The sequence below is a fragment of the Octopus bimaculoides genome, chromosome 5 (genome assembly GCF_001194135.2).
Source record: "Octopus bimaculoides isolate UCB-OBI-ISO-001 chromosome 5, ASM119413v2, whole genome shotgun sequence".
NCBI lineage: Eukaryota > Metazoa > Mollusca > Cephalopoda > Octopoda > Octopodidae > Octopus > Octopus bimaculoides.
In genome coordinates, this window is record NC_068985.1 from 123,417,485 (window position 1) to 123,425,150 (window position 7,666).

Here is a 7,666-nt window from a genome sequence, read left to right on the forward strand (position 1 = left end):
GCTCCAGCATGACCACAGCTGCATGGCTGAAACAAGTAAAAGAATAGAAGAATATTATATATATATATATATATATAATATATATATATAATATATAAGCTAGATTCATGTACTGGCTACAGTCTTGGACTGTAGAGATAGCATATATGGTAATTATTTCAGGTACAGATTTTAGCTTCATAGATTTTAAGAGTCACTATATATTTTGACACACACACACTTACATAGATTCCAGCATACATATGCATGAATAAGTAACCTAACTTCATCTACTTTATTGTTAATAATTTTAAAGGAATACAGCCATTCCAAGAAAGAAAACCAGTGGATATTGAAAAGTACTGTTCTTAATGGAAGAATGTATTCAAAGAGAAAGTGATGAATGTTTATGTGTCAAAATTGCTCTGCTCATAACACAGCATTCTGACAGTCATTATTGGGCAGACTCCCAAGACAAAAGGATTTGCGAGCTGTCACACTTCACTGTACCTGTCACTAAATCCCTGAATTATTGTCTGCCATTAAAATTCCTTTTCTCTAGTCTTCAAATATGGTCTCTTTTAATGAGCTCCAGAACGAATCTGACTTGATAGATCTTTGGTGGCATCATCACATGAAAGATTAGACTGTATTTTATTATTTGATATGTCAGATTTTTGCTGACTTCTCTACTCAATCTAATAAATCTTACTTGTTTGCACAACACGTCCTGGATTAATACCATATTTTATTGATTTGCAAAGATGAATGGCAATGTTGACTTCAGCATGATGTGAATTCCAGGCATCAAGTGTTGGAACAAATACTGCCAAGGAATTTTGTCCTATGATCCATAAACTCAGCCAATTTACTAAATAATTTAATAGTAGGCTGCTTTCAGTACCCTATAATGGATTAGCAAATTTCTGTTAGATGTAATACTGATTTCTGTAGATTAATTGGAAGTAAAGATTTGTATAAATGATGTAACAGTCAAATATTATAAAATATTGCAGAAATTAGGACAGAGGATTGGCAGGATCATTAGGGCATTGGACAAAAGGGACTGTGGTATTTAGTTGCACTGTTCTACTTTCTGAACTCGAATCTCACCAAGATCAACTTTGGCTTTCATCCCCCTGGAGTTAATAAAATACCAGTCATGTACTGGGATTAATAATATTGACTAATCTCCTCCTTCAAATTTTCAAGACTTGTACCTATGTCAAAAACAATTTTCTTCTTGCAAATATTTATACTTTTTATTAGATATTGTTATTGGTAATTAATGGTTAGTAAGAATTTACTTTTTCTCAGATGATTGCTGATGCATGAAATTAACTTCTGCAGTTACTAACAACAACAACAACAAAAGACCTATTGGTACAAGTTCTTAGGAGCAAGTAGATATTTGTATATTGAAGTAAGGTATGAATGTATACATCTTATTTGTAAATATTCAGTTACAGTTAAGAAAAAGTAAAATCTTGGCTACAGCTATCAAGCCAGAACCAAAACTGCTCTGCTTTTAAACAAGCAAGCAATTTTAGAAGACACTTTATGCAAACAGCAATCTATTTTTGAAAGACATAAATAAAAATTCTTCTATATAACACAAGGTATAAAGTGTGTGAGCTAATGACAGAAAGTGAAGCCACACACATCAAAGGGGAGTTTATCAAAGTGTGTATAGTTATTGCCAAAGATAGTCAGATTGTTGCATAAATATAGCACAGAAGGTTATAATTGCCCATGGGATGCTGGCAAAATATACATTACAAATAGATTTTTCTTTAGAAAAAGATTTATGTTTAGAGCAGAGGTGAAGACTGATTTTCCTCAGCTCAAATCAGAAATAAGTAATTTCAATTTATTTATTCTACAGAAAAACTGAGCAGTATAGTTACAGATTCTGTATCATGTACAGTAGGATATCATAAAAGGATTTTAAGTGTTAATCAAGAAAGAATTGGAAAACTTAACAGGAATCAAATACCTTAATTGGGTGCCATTGTCTTATTCATGAACACAATGTGTGTGTGTGTGTGTGTGTGTGTGTGTGTGTGTGTGTGTGTGTGTGTGTGTGCATGTGCACATTTTTATAAATAAACAATACAAATGTGATAACAAAATGTATTCATGAAAAAATAAGTAATTCAACAACAGAAACTTTAATGAACCTTGAAACAGAATATGGTGGGGTCATGCTCAAATGTTATTTCTCAAAAAGCAAGTGAAGCTCTTTTAGGATGTTAAAAGTTTTCTATCATGGGAATCAAGGGACAAAGAAGAAAATGGTTTCTGACTGAGTATCTTCAGTTGATCTCACAAGTAACACAAGTTGACATCAAAAGGAGTGAATCAGCTATTTGCTTATCTTCTTGTCAACATCAGAAGTTTTGTATAAAAGCTGCTATTGTTTATAAATCTATTGGTAGATTTACGAATAAAATAAAAACGGCATGGAATATTTTCCGGTACCTAAAGAACCAATGGCAAAGTATGCTACAAAGTGCTTCGATCTTTCAGGTCAATTTCAAGAGGCTGAGATTTTTTGAAATCATAAATTCAAACTTTGAACATGAGCAACTACTCTTGATCTGCAGAAAATTCCAGTTCATTAATAATCAGATAAATTGTATTAAAAAAAAACAGTAAAATTTGGATAACAATGCATTATCTATTTTGGAATTTTATAAATCATATGTAGAGATTGAAAAATATTCATATTTGAGGAACCATAGATTGAAAATGCATCACTGCTTTCTACTACTAAACTGGCTGAGAAAATTAGAGATGATTATCTTGCAAATCAAGTCAGACATTTTGGATTATCTTTGTGCTTACCAAAACAAAGTAGAACCAACCATATTATTGAGATGTGAGGTAAGTCTTATTCAATTTAAAACACAGGCAATATGGTTTCAGGTTCAGTTCCATTGTTTGGCACTTTGGGAAAGTGACTTCTAATCCTATGCTAACCTATGCTTCATGAATGTATTTGGTAGATGGAAACTGTAAGGAAGCCTATTGTGTGTGTGTAAATATTTACATTCTGGTATTGTTTGTTGGAAATCCCTCAGCAAATCATCTGGTAGTTCCACACTTTTCAAAAGAAGCGGATTAAAAGATCCCTTACAATGAAAATCGTCATAGATTAGTGACTAGAAGGGTATTTGGTTGTAAAACAAATGAATGAACTTTGTGATATCTTGCTATTTAAAGCATTTCAAAGTTTTGATATTGCTAAGAGTAAGACAGTGAGCTGGCAGAATTGTCAACACAGCCCTGCTCAATCTGTGGAAAAGGCATAGGCAGAAACTCGATAAAACCTAGCTGGTGTAAAATATGGACACATAAGAGGTGCAGCAATATCAGAGGAAGGTTAAGAGGGAAAATAGTTTTTGTGTGTGAAAGATGCACAGGTACAATTAGCATTAAAAATATAAAGAAAATCACATGCCAGGGGGAGAAAAATAGCTTTCATTGCCTAGGTAATTACCTAGGTTGATAGCGTCCATTATCTAGGTAACCAAGTCAGTAGTGGGGGTGGATGCTCCGAGAGCATAGTTACTAAATAAGAATAGGCTGGGCAAAGTTCAGAGAGCTCCTTCCTCTGCTGGTAACAAAGGGTATCTCTCTCAGAGTGAAAAGCAGACTGTATAATACCTGTGTGTGAACAGGCATGCTACATGGCAGATAAACATGGGCTGTGACAGCCAAAGACATGCATAGACTTGTAAGAAATAAAGCTAGTATGCTTTGCTGGATGTATAATATCAGTACGCATGCACATCAGAGTGTAAACATCCTGAGAGAAAAGTTGGGCATAAGAGGCATCATTTGTAGTGCACGAGAGACATCTGCGTTGGTATGATCATTACCATCATCATCATCGTTTAACGTCTGCTTTCCATGCTAGCATGGGTTGGACGATTTGACTGAGGACTGGTGAAACCGGATGGCAACACCAGGCTCCAATCTAAATTTGGCAGAGTTTCTATAGCTGGATGCCCTTCCTAACGCCAACCACTCAGAGAGTGTAGTAGGTGCTTTTACGTGTCACCTGCACGAATGCGTATGAATAAGCACAGCTGTGTGAAAATGTGCCACACTCTAAAAGTAGAGGGAACCTGTGGAAGAGGTAGCAGCATTTCATCCATCCTTACATTCTAAATTCAAATTCTGCCAAGCTCAACTTTGCTTTTCATTCTTTCAGGGTCAATTAAATAAATACCAGTTGAATACTGGGGTTGCATTGCAAAGACCTGTTGAGGCAAGTGAAATCGAAATCAAATTCGATGACTGGCATCCGTGCTAGTGGAGCGCTAAGAGCACCATCCGATCGTGATCATTGTCAGAGCAGCCGACTGGCTTCTGTGCCGGTGGCACATAAAAAGCACCATTTGAACATGATCGTTACCAGCATTGCCTTACTGGCAAGTGAAAAAATATTTGAGTGAGGTCGTTGCCAGTGCCACTGGACTGGCTCCTGTGCAGGTGGCATGTAAAAAACACCATTTGAGCATGGCTTTTGCCAGTACCCGCCTGACTGGCCCTCGTGCCGGTGGCACATAAAACCACCCACTACGCTCTTGGAGTAGTTGGCATTAGGAAGGGCATCCGGTTCACCAGTCCTCAGTCAAATCGTCCAACCCATGCCAGCATGGAAAGCGGACGTTAAACGATGATGATTTACCCAGTGCATCTAAATTGTTGGCCTTGTACCAAAATTTGAACTCAATATTGCTTAGAGTGATTGCATACTTACCACTGAATTTGGTAGAGTCAAAGATTCATTATTTGATCATTACAGGTGTACCCTGCAGGTTCTTAAGCACTTACAAAATTCCACTCCCACACACACCGAAAGGATTCTTCCCCCCTGATCTACAGGACCACTTGACCTGCTAGAAATAGTAATATCTCAAATTATAACCCACAGCCATAAAAAGAAACGGAAGGACATATTGTACCTGGAACTTAAAAGACAATCTAAATCACCTAATGCTATATTTATTTCCTTATTCTTTCTTTCACTTGTACATACTATACACAAATATGTCATCCATGAGAGAGAGAGGTGGGAGGCTAAACTAGAAGGTGGCAAAGAGAGAAAGAGAGCTAGAAATAGAATTACTAAGATAGAGAATGCCAGGTAAATAGAATAGAATACCTTAATGATTCCGCTTTTAAACCACCTATTTTATGTCCTTTCATCCTTTCCATACATCTCCATCCATATATAATTTTCTCATTCACTCACATTCCCTCTAAATTACCATTCCTGAGATTTTCCTAATTCAAAATCCGTCTTCATTGCTCCCACACCCTACACACACATTTATTGTTTCACACTCCTCCCACCCGCAACACTTTTCTTACTTGGTCAATGACTCCTTTTTCATTTTCCCCTTTGTGTACTATTTCTCCTCTTTCTCGTTTTCCCTCTCATTGATTTCAGAATGCATTTCCCTCCTTCTTTCAATCTACCTATTTAATGTCTATCTGTCAGAGGTGACAAGAATTGCAAGAGTGCAAGTGTATATACATTTGTGTGTGTGTGTGTGTGTGTGCACGTGCGTGCCTGTGTTTGTATGTATGCATGTGCTTGTCATAGAAAAGCATCGAGAAGAATTCTGAATTATATCAACTGTAAGGTTTCATTTTACATTAACTGAAACCTTTAAAATTATTTAAACACACACACACACACAAACGAGAGTGCATAAACTTGAACGCAGATGCAACTTTCTCTGTGAAGACACACACAATACACGTCTGTATTATACATATGTATAAACACACACACACACAGGGGCAAGAATAATTAGTGAGAATATTCCAGATATAAACATCAGGGCTGTAATTATTTATCCTCACAAATATGGCTATAAATGAGAATCTAATCATTAAAACAGTAACTCATTTGAGCATCAGACTGCATGTAGGTTTCGTCCTTACTTTCAGGATCAATTGTTATATTAACAATTTATCCATATTTGTTATGTTATCAATCTATATTGAGGCTGTGAACAAGTAAAAATAACATGAACTACATTTCTTGCATTTAAAAGAACAAAATAAAATGAACTTAGTACCAGGTCAGTAAAAAAATATTGGAAAAGTGAGGGAAACACTCAAGAATAAGAGTGGAAGAAATAATGGTGAGAAAAAAAAAAGACAAAGAAAGACTCAGTAAGAAGAAAATAAATAATATACAATTGAGACCCATTCAGACAGATTATAGTTTGTTTAGCCCTAGGTTATAACTGATAGAATAGAGATGATCCAAGGTATGCCAGTTAGTATTATTAATTTTCCTTCTTAAGGCTGTGAGCTGGTAGAATCGTTAGCATGCCGGCTGAAATGCTTAGCAGCATTTTGTCTGTCTTTACGTTCTGAGTTCAAATTCCGCCAAGGTTGACTTTGCCTTTCATCCTTTCGGGATCAATAAATTAAGTACTAGTTGCATACTTGGATGGATTAATGTAATCGGCTGGCCCCCTCCCCAGAAATTTCGGGCCTTCTGCCTAGAATAGAAAAGAAACCGTTAGTATGCTGGACTAAATGCTTAATAGCATTTCATCTGTCATTATATTCTGTGTTCAAACTCTACCAAGGTCAAATTTGCCTTTCATCCTTTTGGGGTTTATAAAACAGTACCAGTTGAGCATTGTGATTGATGCTGAAACCAATATTCCTTCCTTCCTATTCTAAAAGTGTAGGCTCTGATTTGCAATTTGGCTGCTATATACCCAGGGAGAAGAGTTGAGCAACTACTTGAGAAGAAGAGAGAAGAAACTATGTGAAAAAAAGAGGTGAGGAAATACAAAACTGTGAAGTGTTGTAAATAGCTTTTCATTTGGGTAATTTAAAATTATTGCATGTAAATTTATTCCAAAACTATGTTTGCTCAAACATATAAAAATAGATATTTGAATATTTTATAATGAACAATTATATACATACACACATGCATGTTACATACATAAGTGTGTGTGCATATATACCTACAATAGAAACTGTACAGGGTGTCCACAAAGTCTGGGTACAAGGAGAAAATAAAATCGTAACAGACAATAGAATATAACAAATAATTACTTTTTTTAATCCCATGTACCCAGACTTTGTGGACACCCTGTAGAATGTCTCCCAAATTACTTAATAGTGTTTGGTTACATGTCTTTACATTCCAAGTTCAAATCCAGAGTGTAGACTTTGCTTTTCACCTTCCAAAGGAAATAGGTACGTCTACAAATACAGGGGTTAATATACAGAGCATGCCAATTATTTTTGAACAAACTTTAATGAGCCATAACTAGCAGATGCCTTAATGTAATCTATTCAGTTCTTTTTCAGTAACAACTTGACAGCTTCAAGTCTGACAAAGAAAATGAAAAAGTAAGTCCATCTTGGTTCCACTGGTCATATTTCAATGAAATAGCATCAGAAACATTTGAACCATCTTGTTTTTCACATACCTTAAATATTTCAATTTTAGCTTCTCCAGACTCGTTATTGTTACCCTAACCCTAACCCTAACCCTCACCCACTTCAGATGATTCTGAAAGTTCTATAGACATCTTGTCATTACACTGGTTGTTATGGTGCTCATATATTAGCTGTAGGCTCATATATACATACTGTGCTCATATATATATATATATATATATATATATATATA